Source organism: Camelus dromedarius, chromosome 22 (genome assembly GCF_036321535.1).
Source record: "Camelus dromedarius isolate mCamDro1 chromosome 22, mCamDro1.pat, whole genome shotgun sequence".
NCBI lineage: Eukaryota > Metazoa > Chordata > Mammalia > Artiodactyla > Camelidae > Camelus > Camelus dromedarius.
The window spans coordinates 1,810,975-1,836,721 of NC_087457.1; the positions used below are offsets into that span (position 1 = coordinate 1,810,975).

At 33.4% G+C, this 25,747-nt stretch overlaps 1 protein-coding gene across 6 annotated transcripts in view; it reads right to left on the reverse strand.

Moving 5' to 3' along the window:
* The window catches only part of LOC135318876 (saccharopine dehydrogenase-like oxidoreductase), a 66,930-nt gene that overhangs the window by 19,733 nt on the left and 21,450 nt on the right, over positions 1-25,747 (reverse strand). For 5 of the 6 annotated variants that reach the window (XR_010377275.1, XR_010377274.1, XR_010377273.1 and 2 more), the window contains exons 5-6: positions 12,711-12,795; positions 11,837-11,918 (exon numbers count right to left, since the gene is read on the reverse strand). The exons of the other annotated variant lie outside the window; for it this stretch is intronic. The gene's annotated coding sequence lies outside the window, so the exon portion shown is untranslated. The remainder of the gene's footprint in view (positions 1-11,836; positions 11,919-12,710; positions 12,796-25,747) is intronic. 6 annotated transcript variants of the gene reach the window in all.

Sequence of the window (25,747 nt, forward strand, 5' to 3'; positions counted from 1 at the left end):
GCATTCAGCAGTTTCTTCCAATTGCTACACACTCTAAAACAGTGGTTATATAGTTAGTCTACATTCCTATTTCAGTATTACTTTGGAAGAGTTTCCAAATTCCTATTTAAAATCCACATAAAAATAACTGGACAGTTCTCTCCTGTATAAAATTAAATATATGTTTGTTTGACAACAAATTATCAAGTAAATAACCAGTTCAGTTAAGATATTTTTTGAGTCACAAGAATGATGTAAGTAAATCGCTGGTTTTGTTTGCTAGCAAAAAGGTCACTATCATCACCACTAACAACAACAAAAACTGACCAAGTTGTAATTCTTAAAAATTAAGATAAAATCAGCATCAACTCATCCTTCCCAGAGCAAACTTCCTCTCCCATAGATGTGGGTCAAACGTAAAATGATGCATACTCAACTGATAAATGTGTACATGCAAAATATATAAATATTTTTCCCTTAGAAGTGGAATGTGTGCAGGTGTGTGTGTGTGAGGGGGTAACTGTACCTCTATCTTTGTGGTCTTTAAGTAGGTTAGTCACTGGTTAAAAAAATACTTACTGGCCTTCTATTCCACATCAGTCACCATTCAATATGTTTCTATCTTCTACTGAACTAAAACATATGAAGTCACCTCAGTAGCGCTTATGTGTTTGGATAGACAATAAATAAGTAAATATATAGAATTTAAACACAAATATTTACATAAAATTATCATAATTGCTATGAGCAGATGTAATGATAGAAAACATCATGGGATAGGGACTTAAGGGTCAGATGAGTGGGAAACCAGTGATGAGGCTGTTTGAGTAGACCAGCTGCAAGGTGGGGATGGTATGGTGCAGAATGATGGCAGAAAATGTGGAGACTGACTGACCTATTTGTGATATAGTTCAGAAGTGAAAGCAATGTATTTCCAGTAGGACTAAAATATGGGGTAGAGGAAAAATAAGAATTAAGGATGATTTGTGGTTTCTAATTTGAATTTCTGTGTGGCAGGGACCCCAAATATTAAGATGAACAGGCACAGGTATGGATTGGAGATTAGTAAAATTTCTCTTTTAAATATTTCAAGATGACTAAAATAATCAATTGAAAAATCTCACAGATTAGTTAAATACATGATTTTAGAGCAAGGGTTGGGAAACTTGTTTTATAAAGGGACAGCAAGTAGATAATTCTGGCTCTCTATTGCAACTGCTCAACACTGCTCTTGTAGCAATAAAAAGAGCCATAGAAAATACCTAAACAAATGAACATGCCTGGATTCCAATAAAATTTTATCTTTGGACACTTGTCAACTTAAAGAAAAATGTACAAAATGAGAGGAATGAGTTTAAGTTTTATTCAGGGATCTTATTAAGTAAGGACTATAGCTCAGGAGATAGCTGCTTAGTAGCTCTGAGGAAACTGCTCTAAAAAGGTGGAGAGAAGCCAATTTATATATGACTTTTGGCTGAGAAATACTTACAGTCAAGCATACATTCTTGGTAAAAGATTGCTATTCACAAAGAACAGGTATCTCAGGTTAATGACTTTAGCACTTTTCTATGTATGAGAAGATGCAAGAATGTGGGGTCATTAAAATTCTTTCTGAAATATACATCTATCTAAGGGACCTGCTTATTCAAAGCACAGGTGCTTCACCCTGTTTTTCATCCTGAATTCCTCTCAGGTTACACTGTGGGTGGGCAACTGGAGTGGCTGATGACTTAACCTTTGTAGAACTAGGTGGTGAGCAACACTTTGCTTCTTTTTTGTTTACATACTGTAACTTGAATTTTATATAGTTTTATGTCATGAAATGTTATTCATATTTAGATTTTTTCTAAACATTTAAACATATAAAAACCACATCACATCTGGGCAAAAACAGACTTTGGGTTATATTTGACCTATGGGCTATAGTTTTCCAACTCATCTTTTAGGCAGAGAATAGTTCCAGTCTGAAGAAAGCAGACAGTAATTAAAATCATAAAAAAACTGAAACTGCATAAGAAGTGTAGGATAATATAAAATATGATTCAGATATAAGGCCTGGGAAACTCTAAGAGTTAAAGATTATATAGGAGATAGTGTGAGGAAGACTGAAAAGGAGCATGCTAAGCAGTAGAAAGAAACCAAAGAGAATATTGTACCATGATCTTGAGAAAGAAAAAGGCAGTGCTGATAGCCATCAGATGGAAGCTGGCCTGGCACAGAGCTAGGCCATGGTGTTTTCCAGTTGAACATGAACAACTTCAACACCAGCTTGAGATGAGGTCACTATGTAACCATGATGCCGTGAAAGGAAAACAAGAGGACTCTGAATGCAGACAAACACAAGAACACTATGAAAACTACAAATATTTCCAAACTTCCCAACTCCCAACTAATAAGAGTGACAGCTGCTCCTTCACAATTATAGCTTTAGTCTCATCCTGTTATTTCTACCTATAAAGTAAAAATTAAGATGAACAGCTATAGAATCTAGTTGCTTCCTCAAAGCACTCAGTCTAGAACAGATTCTGTTCCTTGAACCTTCCTCCAAATCAAATAATACAAGCCCAAAACCTATAACAAGAGCTTCTTGGCACACTCTAAGATGCCTCACAGTTTCCTATGGAATATAGTCTCCTTCCTGCACCAGGTATCCAGAAGTCCAATTTGTTCAACTACAAGTGGTCTTTGACTGGTGGGCCTCAACAAAAAGAATGTCTCTAAAAAGGACTTTTACCTGTATCAAATGCTGATGAGAAGTCAAATAAGATGGGGACTGAAAAGTGATTAGTGGGTTTGTTTACATGAAAATAGCTGGTGTGTTTAACAACAACAAAAACAGTCCATTTGAGTGGTTGAAGCAAATGTCAGACTGTACAGGGACCTTGCATAAACGCTGCATACAAAAATGAAAACAGCATTTACAGACAAGTCTGCAAGTACGTGAATTTGATGTGAAGAGCAAAAATGGATTCACTTCACCAGCGACTATTCTTATCTGTTCTAATTGTAGTCTGTTACTTAATTTCTACTCCTAAAATTCTTTATAGGTGTTGCTTAGCATGCACTGAATTAAAGATCTGTAGTGAAATCTCTTTTGATGATGAGATTTCAAGAATTTCCATCCTAAGAATGGCACAAAGTAACTAGAATGATTTTAAGTGGGAAATATTTCAGCAATTGTACATTTCACAGGGAAATATTTCTGCAATATCAAAAGATTTTCATGGGGGAAAAATAAATGTAATTATTTTTCAATTAGTCTAAAATATTTTCATGGGTAAAATAATTCATTTATCTGGAAGTCCCAGATAAAAATCACAACAGTGTAATATATATTATTCACATAATCAAAATATCAACATAGTTGTTTTTCATGTAAAAAGTAAATTCTAGTCTTAGGAATCTGAATCTATTAAAAATAATTTTGCTTCTTTTGGTTTTTCTTTGATGTTCAATATTAGAGAATACGATTCTGCCATGCAATCTCTTTTCCAGTAACCAGGGTAGAATATTGTGGCTTATTTAAAAAAAAAAAAAAAAAAGGAGTAAATGGTTTTAAGATTCAAACTGAGCTCTCACTTTTTTTAGTACACATTTACAATTCTTTCTGTTATAATTCAGCCTATTTCTTTTTTGTCTAACATAGTTAAAATATCATTGCTAGTCATCACACCTATGGCTACAGGCTTAGGCAGGAATGCTTCTGCTGTGTTTCACATCTTCAAAGCAGGGCCTCAGTCTCTTTTTAGATGCATATTAATAAGATAGAATCAACTGAAGAAATTTAAAGAGCTCTAAGAATTTTTATCCTCAGTTTTAGATTTCCTCACCACCTCTTCCATACAGCTTCTATTCCAAGGAAAAAAACTTATGACATATTCCACCATAATATGAAGCATAGGATTGATGCACTCCACAGAAGAGACTTCTAGAATGCAGAATCTCCTCCTCTGTTGGTAAGCCCTCCTCACAAGTCAGCTGCTCTGGAACACGTTAGACCTGGAAATGCTTCTCAACCACACCTAATGGTGGTGGCAATTCTTCTGTTCTACAAAATGAAGGAAATCTATTCCTTAGGATATTGGTAGACTCTACATTTATTTCCTCTTTTTTTTTTTAACTGTTTCTTATTCTTTTTCATATTTTCCTGTATTCTCCTTTAAGTTTCATATCCAGACTATACCATGCCCAGTTAAGTCAGACTCTCTAGGCGGTGAAATGTAAACAACAGCATTCAAGAATCCTTTTGGGAAGTTCCCTAAGTTATTCAAATATGCAGCCAAGACTGGGAACCTCTGGTTAAGGTCATTGTTGATTACTGTAATCTCTTTAAATACTATTTACTGAATCCCTACTCCTATGTACCATTTACAAAGTATATCTTCACAACATCCCTGGAAGACAATGTTTTATTAAATACATTTTATTGGTAAAGAAATGAAACTCCAAAGTTAAGTACTTGCAAAGACCATCAAGAGTGGCTGGACAGAGCCAGGATGCAATCCAGTGCCCTCTCCAATTACCCAGCTGCTTTATGGAAGGAATATAAAACTTTTTGTATGTTCTCTTTTATTTTTGCTTTGCTTTTGTTTTAGTAAGATATAACCAACATAGAACATATTAGTTTCAGGTGAACAACAAAATGATTTGATATTCATATACACCACAAAATGATCACAGTAAGTCTAGTTACCTTCTGTCACCATACAAAGTTACAAAATTTTTTCTAGTGATGAGAACTTTCAAGACTTAGTCTCTTAGCAACTTTTAAATATGCAACACAATTTTATTGACATAAGTGGTCATGCTGTACATTACATCCCCAGGACTTATTTATTTTGTAACTACAAGTTTGTAACTCTTAACTCCCATCTCCAAATCCATCTACCTCTCAACACCCTTGCACTCTGGCAACTACCAATCTAGCCTCTGTATCTGTTAGTTTGGTTTTTTTGTTCATGTTTTGTTTTATAGATTACACATTTAAGTGAAATCATGTCTCTCTCTATCTGAATTATTTAAGTTGGCATAATGCCCTGAAGATCTATCCATGCTGTCACAAATGGCAAGGTTTTATTCTTCTTTATGACCTCGTAGTATCCCATCATAAATATAGCTTGGCTACTGTAAATAATGCTGCAGTCAACATAAGGGCACATATACCTTTCTGAGTTAACATTTTCCTATTTTTCAGATGAATTCCCAGTAGTGGAATTGCTGGATCATTTGGTAGTTCTACTTTTAATTTTTTAAAGAATTTCCATACTGCATTCCACAGTCACTGTAACAGTTTACATTCCCACCAACAATGCACAAGGGTTTCCTTTTTTTCCATGTTTTCTCCAACACTTGTTATTTCTTGTTCTTTTGATAATAACTGTTCTGCCAAGTGTGAAATGACACCTCATTGTGGTTTTGATTTGCATTTCCCTGATGATTAATGATAATATCTTTTCCTGTTCTTGTTAGACATCTGTATTGTCTTCTTTGGAAAAATGTCTATTCAGATCCTCTGCCAATTTTTAAATTGGATTGCTTGTTCTTTTTGTTATCAAGCTGTATGCATTTTTTATATATTTTGGATATTAACTTCTTATCAATTATGTGACTTGCAAATATCTTCTCCCATTCAGTAGATTGCCTTTTCATTTTGTTGATGGCTTCCTTTGCTGTGCAGAAGCTTTTTAATTTGATGTGATCTCAATTGCATATTTCTGCCTCTGTTGCCCTACCTTTGGAATCAGAATCAAAAAGTAAGTCACCAAAACCAATGTCAATGAGTTTACCCGCTATGTTTTCTTCTAGGAGTTGTATGGTTTCTGGTCCTACATTCAAGTCTTTAATCTATTTTGAGTAAATTTTTGTTCATGGTGAAAGAGAACAGTCTGATTTCATTCTGTTCCATGTGGCTGTCCAGTTTTCCCAAATCCATGTATTGAAGAGACTGTCATTTTTCCATTGTATATTCTTGCCTTGTTTGCACACTTTAATTAATCATATATATGTGGCTTTCTTTTGGGGCTCTCTATTCTCTATTCTATTCCATTGATCTATATGTCTCTTTTTATGTCTCTACATACTGTCTAGACAGCTACATCTTTGAAATATAGTGTGAAATCAGGTACTGTGATATCCCCAGCTTTGCTCTTTTTTCTCAAGATGGCTTTGACTATTCCACTAGTGGTTTTATGGGACCCTAAAGAGTGGTTCCATAAAAATTCTAGGACTTATCTGTGAAAAATGACATTGGAATTTTTACAGGGATTACACTGAATCTGTAGATTGCTTTGGGTAAAATGGACTTTTAACCATATTAATCACTCCAATTCATGAGCACAATATCTTTCCATTTATTTGTGTCATCTTCAATTTATTTCACCAATATCTTACAGTTTTCAGTGCACAGGACTTCACCTCCTTGGTTAAATTTATTCATAGATATTATTCTTTTTGATGTAATTGTGAATAGGGTTGTTTTCTTAATTCTTTTTTCCAATAGTTTGTTGTTGTTATATAAAAACACAACAGATAGTTGTATATTGATTTTGTATTCTGCAACTTTACTGAATTTTTTAATTAGCTTTGACAGTTTTTGTGGTGAAGTTTTTAGGGTTTTCTATATATAAAATCATGCTGTCTGCAAATAACGATGGTTTTACTTTGTCATTTCCAAATTGGCTGCCTTTTCTTTTTCTTGCCTAGCTGTTCTGGACAGCATTTCCAATATTACATTGAGTAACAGTGGCAAGAGCAGGAATCCTTGTCTTGTTCCTGATCTTAGAGGGAAAGCTTTCAACTTTCCACTGTTGAGTATGATGTTAGCTATGGGCTTGTCACATATGATTTTTATTATGTTGATGTATGTTCTGTCTATAACCACTTTATTGAGAGTTTTTTAAAATCATGAATAGGTCCTGAATTTTCTCAAATGCTTTTTCTGCATCTATTCAGGAGATAGTATGACTTAACCTTCATTTGTTTTTTTGTTTTGTTTTGTTTTTAACATTTTTTATTGAATTATAATCATTTTACAATGTTGTGTCAAATTCCAGTGTAGGGCACAATTTTTCAGTTATACATGGACATATATACATATTCCTTGTCACATTTTTTTCCCTGTGAGCTACCATAAGATCTTGTATATATTTCCCTGCACTATACAGTTTAATCTTGTTTATCTAGTCTACATTTTGAAATCCCAGTCTATCCCTTCCCACCCCCTTAACCTTCACTTGTTAATGTGGTGTATCACACTGAATTATTTGCAAATGCTGAACCATCCTTGTGTGCCTGAGTACATCCCACTTGATCATGGTGTATGATCCATTTAATGTACTGTTGAATTTGGTTTGTTAATATTCTGTTGAGGATTTCTGCACTTACGTTTATTAGAGATATGGACCTATAATTGTTTTGTGTGAGGTGTAATTGTCTCATTTTGGTATCAGGGAAATGCTGGTCTTTTAAAATTAATTTGGAAGCATTCTTTTCTCTTCAGTTTTCCGGAAGATTTTGAGAAGGATAACACTAAATCATCCTTGAATCTTTTGCAGGATTTACCAGTAAAGCTGTCTGGTCCTGGATTTTTTTTTATTGTTAGGAGGTTTCTGACTAATTTAATCTACCTATTAGTAAATTGGTCTACTCAAAGTTCCTATATCTTCATGGTTCAGTTTTGAAAGATTGTGTTTTCTAGAAATTTATCTATTTCTCATAGATTGTCCAATTTATTGGTGTATAATTGTTCGCAGTAGTATCTTATAATCTTTTGTATTTCTTTGATATCAGTTGTAAATTCTCCTCTTTCAATTGTGATTATTACTAATTTGAAGTAAGTCTAGCTAAAGGTTTGCCAATCTTGTTTATCTTTTCAAAGTCCAGTTCTTAGTTTCATTGGTCTTTTCTATTGTCTTATTGGTCTCTGTTTTATTTATTTCCACTCTGATCTTTTTAATTTCCTCTTTCTAGTAACTTTGGGCTTTGTTCTCCCCCCCACCCAGGCTTTAGGGGTGAAGTTAGATTCTTTCTTTGAGATTTTCCTTGTTTTTTGATGTATGCGTCCATCACTGTGAAGTTTCCCCTTAGAACTGTTTTTGCTGCATCTCATATATTTTGTTATGTTGTATGTCCATTTTCAGTTTTCTGAAGGTATTTTTTTATTTATCTATTGATTTCTTTGTTCATCCATTGGCTGTTTAGTAGCTTGTTGCTTAATCTCCACATATCTGTGAATTTTTCTGTTTCCTTCTTGTAGTTGATTTCTAGTTTCATACTACTGTAGTCAGTAAAGATGCTTGATATAATTTGAATCTTCTTAAAATTACTGAGACTTGTTTTGTGACCTAACATATTATCTGTCTTAGAGTTCCATGTCCTCTTTAAGGTTCAGGTTTTCTTATATTTCCATGTCTTGTTCACCTTACATCCCTTACATCCCCACACTCCATCAAAGCCTTCCACTCATTTACTCTTCAGAATGCAACTCCACATCACCAAGCTCAAAACCTTCCTTTTACTTCTTAGAGTAAAGCACACTTGCATAACAACTTGTACTTAATTTATACTTATCATTTTAAGCTATGAAAATCTGACTGACTTCTCTGTCTACCTCAGCTACCTGTGTGATTTTTCAGGCTGTAAATGGGTAACAGTTGTCTCTGAATCTCCAAGGACTAACAATCAATAAATATTTGTCAAATATACAGCAGTTTGGCAAAACCACTGTCTCATATTTAAAGGTAGAGACATTCTAAAATCTTTGATTTCTTAAGAATTATTCTGCTATGAATCCACATATTTTTCAATTATCTATAAGAGAGTTAAAAAATGTGAGTGTGTATTTGTATATATACATATAAACAATTACAAGTGTGTGTAGTTATTTACTGTTTAGTATTTCTTAACATCCAAAAACATGTTTGAATCACTAGATTTTGTTAGATTTTTAAGTGTGAAAACATAGTCTTGACTCTATGAGTTAGATTCCTGCTATCAAGGACTGCAGAACTGGGCCACTGAGAGAGATTTGTAAACTATTTTGAAGTAGGCAGCAAATTCAGGGTCCCTCCAATCTAATAACAGTGTAGGTATCTACTCACCACACTTGGTAATTCTATAGAGCTCTGTTTATGATTATGTCACTAAATACATTTCCCTAAAGATTTGCTCCTAATGCATCAGGCAATTGCATGCAAGCAGGCTCCATGAATGTTTAGCTAATGTACATCAACTTATAAACATTCCTTCTTCCGCCCACTTTCGACTCAGCCTTTTGTGAGGCTGATACTAGCATCCTCCTTCAAATAGTGTCAGATTGCATGGTGACTCTGTGACGGACAAACAAGTTTGCATACTGAGACCCACACATCTATTTTCCCCTCTAGTTTCATATTCTACTATTGGAATCCAAGTCTCTAGAGATGAGGTATATTCTATTTTCCCTTCTTTTTTGATTAGGGTGATAGGCAATATGTAAGATTCAGATCCTCACTTGCCATTGCAGCTTCTAAAATGCTTCCCACATTAAATTACAAAGTAAAACAAATAGCTTTCTATCCTCAAGAAGTAAATATGTGAGCCTTAACATGCAGCTTGCAGGCCACACAAAGTCATTACATAGTGGATTTTACTCAAACATAATTGCTTCCAAACTCAAGCTGCTAGTTAGAAGATACAATACTTAGCATCCCTCAAGAATATGCTTTAAACAAACAATCCTTAAAATAAGCAAAGTAAATAAAGATGTATTTCATCATAGGGTGGCTTCAAAATGAATGGAGCCATTGTTCACCATGCAATTCATGAAACTGATGCCTTAAATACTGATTTCCTAATCACTGTCATTGGGAGGCATTCTGTTTTTTCTTTTTTCTGTTATAAATTCAACTTAAAGCAGAGTAAGAAGGTTTTAGCAAGAAAATTTTACATCTGTTTATGTGTGAAATTAAAACCACAAGAATAGAAAGGAAGAAAAAATAACCGAGGGGGTTTTCAAAACATTTAAAACTCCATCATGCATAAATGGAGCTCATCAAAGAAAGTAATTTCCCTGCAGAAAACACTCCATCTTCTGTCTTATGTAAGTTATCAACACGAATATTTTATTCTCAATGAAACTGCCTTTTCCCCTTTGTGTTTCACAGTTTTCATTTGGTGTCTCAAGTAAATAAACTTCCTTCCTTCCATCCCACTCCATTATTCAGGTCAGTTGCAATTAAATTTACCTCTTGCCTGGTGTTAAAGGTAATTATAGATCAAGCTTTACTAATTCTATATTATTCATTCTTAGCTCTATTGTATTTTGAAGTCTAGAAACACTAACCTCTGGAATTAATCCACAATAAACACAAAACCATTTTTTTCAAGGTGGAGTATAATATCTTAGGTATCTATGACATTAGAACATTTATCTCAGCTTAGATTCAGTCTTGATCCAAATGATGGAATAAAGTTTCCATGGAATGACAACTCTAGTAAGTGCAATTTACTATACCCAGTCCACTCAGAATAACTGGTTGTAGTATATTAGATATCTTTTATCCACATTAACCACAAAGGTTATAATCATTGGATCTGTTTATACTAATTTTTCACCTGTTTGCACTGCCTCCGTACCTAATAGTTTAAATAATTGAGTCATTTACTAAATCTTTTTGCTCTTCCTATACCTTGAATAATTACTGTGTGAAGTATGGAATATCAAAGAAGTATAATTTGTAGATATATAAAAATAATGTATTATTGTTTACAAATTACTGATGAATGCTTGTTTGAAAACTAAAAGAAATACAGTTATTACTCTTATTTTTCATGATTCTAAGAATCTGAACTCAGAATTTTAATGTAGACTATAAATATATTCATACTCTTAAGCTTTTGAATAGTAACATTTAAGTTCACTCACTATGTTTCCAAATGCTTGGCAAAATAAAAAGTTGTCAATTAGACTTTTCATCCTTTGGTTCAGTTGAGAAATAATTTAGTAAAAGTTTCAATCTCTCAAGTCCTTATAATTTATAAGCAGGAACGTTTTTCACATTGGTGATAATTACCTTATATACTAGACCAGAACATTCAGATCCTCACACAACCATTTAACATCTCACTTGCATAGCTGAAGAGAGTGTTCATAATTCATTTGATATTTTAAAAATTACTCTGTTTATAATGGGTGCTGATAGGACCCAAGCTGAATATTTAGAAAATAATTCTCTTCAAATGAGCATAATGAAAATGGAAAGTACTACGCATTCATTACCTTCATATTTCTTGATTCTTATAACATCTTAAAACCAAAAGATGAAACATTAGAAAACAATAAATGGGAAAACATCAATCATATTTGATTTTGCTAGATTAGCTTACTTTTAAATACAGCCCTATAAATAGGACAAGTAGTCAGTGATTATAAACCATGACAAAGCTCAGTTGTTGACAAATATGATTTTTTACCTTCCTTCAGTCTCTAGTTTCAGTGTAGCATTGCCCTTTAAAAATGCAACAATAAATCAGCAACATTTCCTGCACTGTAATGCAAAAAATGACAAAAAACTACAGCATAACTCACATAAGAAGAATGTTATGCTAACACTTAAATCTTTCACTCAAGACAATAGAATTTAATTTTGAAGCAAGGCCGTTATTCATCCTTTCCATTAAGCACATTTCAAAAAAAGTGATTAAACTGCATTGTCTCTATTTTATCCTGATGACCTGCTATTTTTCTCACCACCTCTTAGCTGAATCATTCAAAATATAAACATAGGAGCAGCCAATGTGAAGAAGTAATTTTTATATGTAACTGAATTTTTCCTGTTATTTATAGACCTATTCAAAAAATTGTGACTATGAAACCCACCTTTATTCAATCTTCAAATGAAAGTTGTACACTGGAGATACATCAATTTAATTTTTCTCAGCATCTCATATCATGTGGTTTCCTTTAAGGATAAGAAGAGTGATTCATTAAAATGTTTAAAGTAGAATAATAACTGTCATTTAAAAACTTTATAAAAATTTTTGAATCACCAAAGTCACTTCAAATTAAGTATAAAATTTATCATGTATAACAAGTTTTACTAAAACAAAATGGTTTTGAATACTAAGGTGTTCTCAACAAAAAATTAAAACATCTTAAACCTATGAGATTAATGGTATCTCTTATGACCCATATTTCATTAGGATAATTTTAATTTCATTTTCAAATTTCAAGTACATTTTCAGTGATACCATTTGATCAGACATAAAGGATTATAAAATCATCTAATACAATTAGTTTGATCCTTAGTTGGCCTACTAATAAGATATTTATGCAAATCTGTCTACAAATAAGGTACTCAACCATGATTTGTCAATCTAACTACATGTAGGTAAAATATTTTTATTTGAAATATTTCATAGCTGTCTTTAGACATATATGTTCACTGGGATCCAAACCTATTCTATGCATTCCCCATAAAAGAAAACAAACAAAAAAACCTATATAAATATTTGTTTTATCCCATTATCAAATGTTTCTCAATAGATTTTAGTTTGGGGAATTTAAAATTATGTTCAGATGCAGAAATGAACTTACTCTTATTATTTGCTATATAGCTACAGCTGTTCACTCTGATATGTATATAATTTTAAATTTATCATCCTTTGTACATGAATATTATTATATTAATGTAGTCACGCATATTTAATGGTTTTTTCATATGCATTCTATTTCACAAAATATAAATACTTACCTTAGGGAAGTTCAAGTGCACCTCAAGTTCTGAACTATACTTGTTGACACACAACAGTATAACAAATGAAGATTTACGGCAACTGCTAAAATAATTAAGCCCAAAACACACAGTCACATACACAGTTTCATGTAAATTATTTAGATAAAAGCAGCATAAGATTTTAAAGTTTTGAAAACCTGGTTATATATTTATAAATATACATATTTAGTTGTATACTTTGTAAAGTTCTATGTGGAAAGCACACAAGTTACTCTGAAATAACTAAAATAATGTCACAAGCACTCGTGAAAACATAACAAATAAAATTCTTAAATGCAATATGCAATGGAGAGTTCTAATTGATAATATACAATAGGGTATACTTACTGTATTATTTATTACAAATAAAAGGTTTTTGTCCTCCCATTAAAAATTTACATTCTATGAGAAAGTAGTGTCACAAAAAGTAAGCCCAAGAATAAATTATGAGCCAAATAAGTGATGACCCAACTAAGTATATATACAACTTTACTTTGAGGAAATTATTCAGAAATATTCCTCATATCCCCGAATACTAGTCACCAAATCTTCCTTTTCAATTGGAACAAAATTCATAATTGCCACAATTGCAAGTATCCCTTTGACAGAGCCAAGACACTAAATGTCATTTGATCATCTGCACAGTCAGCATAAAAAAACAAATGCCATTTATCTCATGGGAGAAACAAAGTAGATGATTTGGTACCTTCTGACCATCTAATGGGTTATCAGATTAATGTTACTTCTGAAACACATAAAGCAAACCAGGATAGAAAGTAGATAAGGAAAAAGATGGTTCCCAGAGGATATGAGGGCACAGATCAGAAAGAGGAGGGTCAGCTAAGAACTCTTTAATCCTTAAAGTGGTGCCAAGTCTAAGGGAGGGTATTGCCCTTTTAATGATGATAACAAGGGCTAATATTTTAACACTCTGTTTTTTTAAACAGTTGTCTCAGGGACTGCTGCCATCACATGTATAGACACTGTTGTCAAATGAATTAATTTTTACATATATGTAACCAAGCTTTGAACAGATATATACTTCAGTAATTAATCATATATTGAGCCAAGGAAACTAAATCAAAATACAATATTTCAGAGTAGAATTCTTAGACAACTTCAGTTCTCAAATATGATTTATTACCAAGAATATCTGGAGCACTTCTTGATGATAAAATTATTTCAAGAAAAATTCCCAAATATTTGCTCTTTTTTGCTTTCTTTCTATGAAAACAGGAAGAGGGAATGTAAGATTCTCTGCAGCTCAAGACTCTGGGGCTACACAACTACAGGGAGGAAAAATAGGGAATCAGAGTGCAGGAAAGAAAGATACAGTCAGGGTAAGGATACATCAAAAAAGAAGCAAAGTTCTGGGGCATAACCACCAAGGGAAAAATTTAAGGCCAGTTTCATGAGTCCATAACATGTGTGGTACACAGGGTCCCGTGCTTAGAAGGGCTCTACACTTGGCTTAATTTTCTACTGCCACCTTTGTGAAATTATTAATAATTTCTAATAAGGGGTCTATATTAGATTTTCCACTGGGTCCGATTCCCAGAATAGGCTGACAAAAAATGCATTTCCTTTAGAAAAGGAACAGACAAGTTGGAGAAGGGGAGTCTGAAGACCACCCTAGTAAGAGGTCTGGAAGCAACAGCAGGAAGCTTTCAGGAAAAGGGAGGAAGCTGTTTAGATACTAGGAAACAAAAGCAATGAGGGAGGATTGACTTGTAGGATTTCCTGAAAACAACTATTATAAAAATTATAATTAGATAAGTACTAGGGTTATGAATGGGTGATCAGATAGTTACTGATTTTCCTCAAAAAAAAAAAAAAGAGAGTCATGTAAAATACATCATTTCAAAAAAATGACAGATCTAATACTTTGCAGAAGCTACAAAGTAATATTATTAGAAACACCATCAATATCAGCAAGTAATGTTTTGTGAAATATAAAATATATATATATAGTTACTTGATCAGTTTTTGACATTTAAAATCCTGAGTAAAGCTCCAAAAATGTAAAGTCTAATTCAAAATTTTAATGGAGTCATGAGGCAGAGCTTTTAGCTTTGTTTTGACTTTACACAAACAAAACATAACTGTAAAATTTCACTCAATTCTTTGCACACAGAATTCCTATATACACTCTACATTAATATTTGCTTTTTCTTCCTAAGCCCTAAGCCCTATAAAGCATCATCTCATAAAACAACAGCAGTTGCAGTATGTATCACATCATAAAAATATTTCTATATAAATTTTAAAATCATGTACTTTGAGTACTACTCCTATTAACTTGGAATTATGAAGAACAAAAAGTAGATTAATACAAAGCAAAATTATGTATATGAACAACCTTTTTTCTTTAAATGAGTGATTGCTTTAGTTTAAAAGAACCCTTTGCAACCTCAACAATTTTAAGATAGAAATTATCTCAAGCATCTTTACTGACTACAATTCCATGAATCTAGAAATCAACAACAGGGAAACAAAGGAGAAAAAATAAAAGCATGGAGATTAAACAATATGTTATTAAAAACCAATGGGTCAATGAGCAAATCAAAGTTGAAATTAAAATATACCTTTAGACAAATGAAAATGAAAGCACAACCACACAAAATTTATGGGACACAGCAAAGGCAGTGCTAATAGGGAAGTTTATAGCGATGCAGGCCTTCCTAAAAAAAAGAATAATCTCAAATAAATAATCTACCCAACAGATGAAAGAACTAGAAAAAGAAGAACAAAAAAACCCAAAGGCAGCAGAAGGAAGGAAATTATAAAGATCAGGGAGGAAATAAATAATATAGGTATTTAAAAAAAACACAGAAAAAGTCAATCAAACCAAAAGCTGGTTTTTGAAAAAGTAAATAAAATCAACAAACCTCTGGCCAAACTCAAAAAGAAGAAAAAAGAGAGAGCACAAATTAACAAAATAAGAAATGAAAATGGAGAAATTTCAACAAATAAAATAGAAATAAAGAATATCATATGAGAATATTATGAAAAACTATATGGAAGCAAACTGGATAACCTAGAGGAGATGGACAAGTTTCTGGAAACATACTGTCCACCAAGACTGAATCAAGAAGAAACTGACAACTTGAACAATCCGTTCAATAGAAATGAAATAGAAATAGCAATAAAAAACCTCCCTACAAATAAAAATCCAGGACCGGACAGCTTCATTGGGGAATTCTACCAAACATACAAAGAAGAACGCATACCAGTCCTTCTCAAACTCTTCCAGAAGATTGAAAAGGAGGGAATACTTCCAAACTCATTCTATGAAGCCACCATCACTCTGATACCAAAACCAGGCAAAGTCACTACCAAAAAAGAGAATTATAGGCCAATATCACTGATGAACATAGATGCCAAAACCCTCACCAAAACATCAGCAAATAGAATCCAACAGCACATAAAGAAGATGATACATCATTACCAAGTTGGGTTCATCCCAGGGACACAAGGATGGTTCAACATATGCAAATCAATCAATGTAATACATCACATCAACAAGAGAAAGGACAAAAACCACATGATCATCTCAATTGATGCAGAAAAAGCATTTGATAAATTTCAGCACCCATTTATGATAAAAACTCTCACCAAAGTGGGTATAGAGGGAACATATCTCAACATAATAAAAGCTATATATGACAAACATACAGCCAGCATAGTACTCAACAGTGAAAAACTTAAAAGTTTCCCACTAAAATCTGGGACAAGACAAGGATGCCCACTATCACCACTCCTATTCAACATAGTCTTGAATTCCTAGCCACAGCAATCAGGCAAGAAAGAAAAATAAAAGGGATCCAAATTGGAAAACAAGAGGTAAAAGTGTCACTATATGCAAATAGCATGATACTATATATAGAAAACCCTAAAAGGTCCACACTAAAACTATTAGAACTAATCGAAGAATTCAGCAAGGTAGCAGGTTACAAGATTAATGTTCAAAAATCAGTTACATTTCTTTACACTAATGATGAATCAACAGGAAAAGAAAGTAAAAAAATGGTCCCCTTTAAAATAGCACCAAAGTAATAAAATATCTAGGAGTAAATCTAACCAAGGAGGTGAAATACTTATACACAGAGAACTATAAACCATTGATGAAGGAAATTAAAGAAGATTTTAAAAAATGGAAAGATATCCCATGCTCCTGGATTGGAAGATCAATATTGTTAAAATGGTGACCCTGCCCAAGGCAATGTACAGATTGAATGCAATCCCTATCAAATTACCCAAGACATATTTCACAGAACTAGAACAAATCATAATAAAATTTATATGGAATTTCAAAAGACCTAGAATTGCCAAAGCATTACTGAAGAAAAAGAAAGGCTGGAGGAATAATTCTCCCAGACTTCAGACAACACTATAGAGGTACAGTCATCAAGACAGCATGGTATTGGTACAAAAACAGGCATATAGACCAATGGAACAGAACAGAGAACCCAGAAATGAACCCACAAACTTTTGGTCAACCAATCTTTGACAAAGGAGTCAGGAATATACAATAGAATAAAGACAGTCTCTTCAGCAAATGGTGTTGGGAAAACTGGACAGCAGCATGTAAATCAATGAAGCTAGAACACTCCCTTACACCATACACAAAAATAAACAGAATGGATTAAAGACTTAAACATAAGACAAGATACAATAAACCTCCTAGAAGAAAATATAGGTAAAACATTATCTGACATACATCTCAAAAATGTTCTCCTAGGGCAGTCTACTCAAGCAATAGAAAAAAAATCAAGAATAAAAAAACGGGACCTAATGAAACTTACAAGCTTCTGCACAGCAACGGAAACCATAAGGAAAACAAAATGACAAACTATGGAATTGGAGAAAATTTTTGCAAATGATGAAACTGACAAAGACTTGATCTCCAGAATATATAAGCAGCTAATATGACTTAATAAGAAACAACCAAACAACCCGATCCAAAAATGGGCAAAAGAACTAAACAAGCAATTCTCCAAGGAAGAAATACAAATGATCAATAGGCACATGAAAAAAATGCTCAATATCACTAATTATCAGAGAAATGCAAATCAAAATTATGATGAGGTATCACCTCACACCAACCAGAATGGCCATTATTCAAAAGTCCACAAATGACAAATGCTGGAGAGTCTGTGGAGAAAGGGGAACCCTCCCACACCACTGGTGGGAATGCAGTTTGGTGCAGCCACTGTGGAAAACAGTATGGAGATTCCTCAAATACTAGGAATAGACTTACCTTATGATCCAGGAATCCTGCTCCTGGGCATATACCCAGAAGGAACCCTACTTCAAAATGACACCTGCACCCCAATGTTCATAGCAGTACTATTTACAATACCCAAGACATGGAAACAGCCTAAATGTCCAACAACAGATGACTGGATAAAGAAGAAGTGGTATATTTATACAATGGAATACTCTTCAGCCATAAAAACTGACAACATAATGCCATCTGCAGCAACATGGATGCTCCTGGAGAATGTCATTCTAAGTGAAGTAAGCCAGAAAGAGAAAAAAAAAAATGCCATATGAGATTGCTTATATGTGGAATCTAAAAAAAATTAAAAGAAAGAAACAGACTCATAGACATAGAATACAAACTTGTGATTGCCAAGGAGGCAGGGGTTGGGAAGGGACAGACTGGGATTTCAAAATTTGTAGATACTGACATGTATATGTAGAATAGATAAACAAGATTATACTGTATAGCACAGGGAAATATATACAAGATGTTGTGGTAGCTCACAGCAAAGAAAAAAGTGTGACAATGAATATATGTTTGTTCATGTATAACTGAAAAATTGTGCTCTACACTGGAATTTGACACAACATTGTAGAAGGACTATAACTCAATAAAAAAAAGTTTAAAAAATAGAGACAAATGACCAAGAAACACAAGAAAAAAATTTATGAAAGGAAAGAAAATCATTGGTAAAGGCAAATATACTGTAAATATAGTAGAGCAATTGTAAAGCCAGTAGGAAAGTTACAGGACAAAGGTAGTAAAATCACTTATATCCATAGCAAGTAGTTAAGGGAGACACAAAATAAAAAGAAGTAAAATATGATTTGAAAACCATTAATGTGGAGTAGAGGGGGGAGTAAAAATACAGGGTTGTTGGATCATGTTTGAGTTTAAGAGATCAGCAACTTACAATTACCACAAATATATACAGGTTGCTATATGTAAGCCTCATGGAAACCCCAAACCAAAAATTTTCAATAGATACACACACAAAAAAAGAAGAGATCCAAACAAAACACTAAAGATGGTCATCAAATCACACAGGAAGAGAGCAAAAGAAGAAATAAACAAACAAAAACCCTACAAGAACAACCAGAAAACAATTAACAAACTGGCAATAAATAAATGGCTATCAATACTTACTTTAAAAGTAAATGGACTAAATACTCTAGTCAAGGCAAGAATGGCTGAATGGATACATAAACAAGATGCAGATATATGCTGTCTACAAGACACTCACTTCAGATAAAAAGATACAGACTGAAAGTGAGGGAATGGAGAAAGGTATTCCATGTGAATGGAAATGAAAACTGAGTAGCAATACTTATGTCAGACAAAAGAGACTTTAAAACCAAGACTATAACAAGAGACAAAAGTGGATATTACTAATTATAAAGGGATCAATGCAACAGGAAGATATAAAAATTGTAAATATACACATACCCAACATAGGAGCATCTAAATACGTAAAGTAAAAAAAAACAAGTAAAAAAAAAATACATAAAGTAGATTTTAACAAACATAGAAAGAGAAATTAAGAGTAACATGATAGTAGGGGACTTTATCACCTCATTTATATCAATGAACAGATCACATAAGCAGGAAATCAATAAGGAAATACTGGCTTAAATGACATATTAGTTCAGATAAACTTAATAAATCTACACAAAGCATTCCATCCAAAAGTAGCAGAATATCCATTATTTTTGAGCACACATGGTCATTCTCCAGTATAGATAATATGCCAGGCCACAAAAATAGCCTCAGTAAATTAAAGACAATTGAAATCATATCAAGCATCTTTTCTGACCACAGTGAGACTAGAAATTGACTATAAGAAAAAAACTGCAAAAATCACAGAGAGGATAAACAGCATGCTACTAAACAACTAATGGCTCATTGAAGAAAAAGGATATCACAAAATGTCTGGAAACAAATGAAAATGGAAACACAACAATCCAAAATTTGTAGGATGTAGGAAAAGCAGTTCTAAGGGGGAGGTTTATAGCAATACAAGACTACCTCAGGAAACAAGGGGGAAACCCTATCTTCAAACATAAAGGAACTGGAAAAACAAAAATAAAATCCAAAGTTGGTAGAAGGAAAGAAATAATAAGATCAGAGCAGAAATAAATGAACTAGAGACTACAACAATAGAAAAGATCAATGAACTGGTTCTTTGGATAGATAAATAAAACTGATAAACTTTTCACCAGACTCATCAAGAAAGAGTCCTCAGATAAATAAAATCAGAACTGAAAAAGAAATTACAACCAACACCACAGAAATACAAAGGATCATAAAAGATTACTACAATTATATGTGAATAAAGTAGACAACATATAATAGATGAATTTTTATAAATGTAAAATCTCTCAAGATGCAATCAGGAAACAATAGAAATATGAACAGATTGGTTGCAAGGAATGAAACTGAAACCATAATTTAAAAAAAAATACCCAATAAACAAGAGTCCATACCAGATAGCTTCATAGGTAAATTATTCCAAATATTTAAAGAGGAGTTAATACCTATCCTTCTCAAACTATTCCAAAAACAGCAGAAGAAATACTTCCAAACTTCCTAAATCATCCTGTTACAAAAACCAGTCAAAGATATCAGTCACACACACACAAACAGAGGTCGTCACTGATGAACACAGATGCAAAACCTGACACCAAAACCAATCAAAGATATCACACACACATGACAAGCAAAGTCATTGATGAACACAGATGCAAAAATCCTCAACAAAATATTAGCAAACTGAATTGATCATAAACCATGGTCAAGTGGGATTTATCCTCCGTATGTAAAGATAATTCAATAACCACAAATTAATCATTGTGATACACCATCTCAACAGATACAGAAAAAGGTTTTGACAAAATTCAAAATCCACTTATGATAAAAAAAAAAAAACCTCTCCAAAATGTGGGTACACAGGGAGCATACTTCAACATAGCAAAGGCGATATATGATAAACCTAAAGCTAACATCATACTCAATGATGAAAAGCTGAAAGCATTTCCTCTAGATCTGGAACAAGACAAGATTGCCCACTCTTGCCACTTTTATTCAACATAGTATTTGAAGTCCTAGCCACAACAATCAGACAAGAAAAATAAATAAAAGGAATCTAAACTGGAAAGGAAGAAGTAAAACTGTCACTGTTTGCAGAGGTCATGATACTACATATAGAAAATCCTAACAATGTCACCAAAAAACTATTACAACTAATAAATGAATTCAGTACAGTTGCAGGATACAATACAAAGTTAATACACAGAAATCTGTTGTATATCTATGCATTAACAACTAACTATCAGAAAGAGAGATTAAGAAAACAATCTCATTTTCAATCATGTCAAAAGGAATAAAATACATGAGAATATCTAACCAAGGAGGTAAAAGACTTATACTCAAAAAATTATAACACACTGATGAAAGAAATTGAAGATGACACAAATGAAATACCATGCTCTTGGACTGGAAGAATTAATATTGTTAAAATGATCATACTACTACTCAAGGCAATCTACAGAGTCAATGAAATCTCTATCAAAACACCAATGGACTTTTCCCAGAATGAGATCAAATAACTCTTAAATTTGAGGTCAAAACAGAGAAGGACAAATATATGATATCACTTACATTCCCACCAGCAGTGTAGAGGGGTTCCCTTTTCTCCACACCTCTCCAGCATTCATTTGTAGACTTTTTGATGATGGCCATTCTGACAGGTGTGAGGTGATATCTCATTGTGGTTTCTATGATTTGTATTTCTCTAACAATTAGCAATGTTGAGCATCTTTTCATGTGCCTGCTGACCATCTGTATGTCTTCCTTGGAGAAATGTCTATTCAGATCTTCTGCCCATTTTTTGATTGGGTTGTTTGTTTTTTGATATTGAGTTGTATGAGCTACTTATATATTTTGCATATTAACCCCTTTTTGGTTACATTGTTTGCAAATATTTTCTCCCATTCCATACACTGTCTTTTCATTTTATTGATAGTTTCCTTTTCTGTGCCAAAGATTTTAAGTTTAATTTGGTTCCATTTTTTAATTTTTGCTTTTATTTCTTTTGCCTTGTGATACAGATCTAAGAAAATATTGCTACAATTTATACCGAAAATTGTTTTGGCTATGTTCTCTTGTAGGAGTTTCATGGTATCATGTCTTATATTTAGGTCTTTAAACAATTTTGAGTTTATTTTGGTATATGATGTGAGGGAGTGTTCTGGTTTCATGATTTACATAAAGCTGTCCAGTTTCCCAATACCATTTGTGAAGAGACTGTCTTTTCTCCATTGTATATTCTTGCCTCCTTTGTCATAGACTAATTGATTGTATATTTGTGGTTTCATTTCTGGGCTCTCTATTCTGTTCACTGATCTATATGTCTGTTTTTGTGCCAATACCATGCTGTTTTGATAACTGTAGCTTTGTGGTATTGTCTGAAGTCTGGGAGGGTTATGCCTCCAGCTTTGTTCTTTTTTCTTAGGATTACTTCAGCAATTTTGGGTCTTTTGTGGTTCCATATAAATTTTAAAATGATTTGTGCTAGTTCTATGGAAAATGTCCTGGGTAATTTGACAGGGATGGCATTAAATCTGTACATTGCTTTAGATACTATGGCCATTTTAACAATATTATTCCAATCCGAGAGCATGAGATACCTTTCCATTTTTGTGAATCATCTTCAGTTTCTTTTTTCAATGCTTTACAGTTTTCAGCTTAAAGGCTTTTCACCTCTTTGGTTAAGTTTATTCCTAGGTTTGTTTGTTTGTTTGATGCAATTTTAAATGGGATTTTTTGTTTTGCTTTTTCTTTCTGATATTTCATTGTCAGTGTAAAGAAATGCAACAGATTTTTATATATTAATCTTGTATCCTGCTATCTTGCTGAATTCATGTATTACTTCTAACAGTTTTTGTGTACTGTCTTCAGAGTTCTCTATATAGAGTATCATGTCATCTGCAAATAATGACAATTTTACCTCTTTCCTTCCAGTATTGAAACCTTTAATTTCTTTTTCTCATCTGACTGGAGTGCCTAGGACTTCTACTACTATGTTGAATAGAAGTGGGCAGAGAAGGTATCCTCATCCTTCTGAATTTAGTGGGAAGGCTTTGAGCTTCTGATCACAGAATATTATGTTGGCTGTGGGTTTGTAGTAAAAGTCTTTTATTATGTTGAGATATGTTCTCTCAATATCCACTTTGATGAAAGTTTTTATCATGAACGGATGTTGAATTTTATAAAATGCTTTTTCTGCATCTTATTGAGATGATAATATAGGTTTTGTCTTTTCTTTTGTTGACTTGCATATGTTGAGCCATCTTTCTGAACAGGATCAGATTTGCATCATAGTTCTCTTGTACAGCAGTGGGAAGGTGAATTAGAAAGAAATCATAGGAAGGCCATGAACAGTTCAGCTGAGAGATAAGGGCATGCATTATTAACAGAGTGAAAAGACAGCCCACCAATGGGGAGAAAATATTTGCAAATCCCATATATGATAAGGGATTAATATGCAGAATATATAGAGAAGCTCTCTAAGTCATCAATACAATTTTAGAAACGGGCAAAAGACTTGAGTAAACATTTATCTAAAGAAATTATAAAAATGGACAATAAACATATGCAAAGTGCAACATTGCTAATCATCAAATATGCAAATATCAAAAGCATAATGAGAAACCACCTCACACCTATTAGGATGGCTACTATAAATAACAGGAAATAGCAAGTGTTGGTAAGGATGTGGAGAAATTCAAACCTTTGTGCACAGTTGGTGGGAATGTAAATTGGTGGAGCTGCAGTGGAAAACAGTTTCATGACTCCTCAAAAAATTAAAAATAGAATTACTGTAGGGTCCAGCAATTCCACCTTTGGGTATATACCCCACAGAATTGACAGCAGGATCTCAAAGAGAAATCTGCACACCCAATTTCATAAAGGCATTATTCAAAACAGACAAAAGGTGGAAGGAACCCAAGTATCCATGGACAGATGAATTGATAAGCATAATATGGTATATACAGTCAGCCTTCAGTATCCATGGTTTCACATCCACAGATTCAGTCAATTATGAATCAAAATTATTTGGAAAAAAACTCCAGAAAGTTCCAAAGAGCAAAATTTAAATTTGCCTCATGCCAGCAACTATATACATAGCATTTACATTGCACTTATAATTATTTACATGGCATTTACACTGTATCAGATGTGATAAAGTAATCCAGAGATTATCTGAAGTATACAGAACAGTGTTCACAGGTTATATGCAAATACTATGCCATGTTATGTAAGGAATGTGAGTACCATGGATCTTGGTGTCTGTAGGGGATCCTGGAACCAATCCCCTACAGATACCGAGGGACAACTGTATACACAAGGGAATGTTATTCAGCCTCAAAAAGAAAGGAAATTCTGACACATGCTACAACATGGATGAACTCTGAGGACATCATGCTATGTAAAATAAACCAATCACAGAAGGACAAATGCTGCCTGATTCCACTCATGTGGTACCTAGTGTTCTCAAGCCCATAGATACAAAGTAGAATGATGTCTGCCAAGCACTGGGGAAAAGGGGTAAAGGAGAGGTTTTTTTTTTTCATGGGTATAGAGTTTTAGTTTTGTAAGATGAAAAGAATTCTGGAAATGGGTGATGGTGGTGGAGGCTGTATAACAATATGGGTAAACTCGATACTACTGAACACTTAAAATGGTTAAGATGGTAAATTTTATGTCATATGTATTTTACCACAATTAGAAGGGAAAAGAGAGAGAGAGAGTTAAGAGTCTGAACTAAGGTAGTTGTGATAGATCTAGAGAAAACTCTAGAATGTTGCTTATGTTCATGACTGGGCAGATGATAGTGTCATCAACTGAGATGTGAAACAGAGAAGGCAGAAGAGGGTTTGGGGGAAAGAAGGTCAGATTTTGATGTGTTAAGTCTGAAGTGCCTGAAGCAGTCACATCATGGAGGATACTGGATGGGTGGTGATTCAGTCTATCTACCATGGAGATCCAGGGTGTGGGGAAGAGAAAGGGGAAGGAAAGCATGGGGGAGAGGGAGAGAGGAGGTGAGAAGGGGGAGATAACAAAGGAGAAAAACAAAAGAATAAAAATATTTGAAATCTCTGTGAAGTAAAGAGAATACAATTCCTGCAGCCAGACGGCTGGGTTCTTCTCCTAGCTTGGTCATTTACACACTATAGGATCTTGGCAAAGTTTTTAGCCTCCCTGTGATTCACTTTCCTCATCTGTAAAATGAAGATAACACCTACCTTAAGGAATATTTGAAAAGATTAAGTAATCTAATTTATGTAAAGAACATAAAGCTGTATCTGAAACACAGTAAGTGCTCTGCAAGTCTTAGGTATAATTGTCACTGCACTGGGGAAACGTACAAACAAAATAAAGAGAAGTATTGCTTCAGACATCTGGATACAAAGAAAAAGATTACCTAGTTTTGTATTGGACCTTGTTTTGAAAAGTAACCAAAGGAGAAGGGCCAAGGGAACTAAAGGAAGAAAAAAAATCTTAGGTGATACTTTTTTTTTTTTTAATTCATGGAAAATACTTCTAAAGGTCTAATTTCATTAAACTATTACTTTTATGAGAAGTTGCCTTCCAATGCCAAACTTCATAAAGAATAAAAAGAAAACAGAGGTGATGCCTGAATGATAAACACTGGAGGGGGTGTGGAGAAAATGGAATCCCCCTACACTGC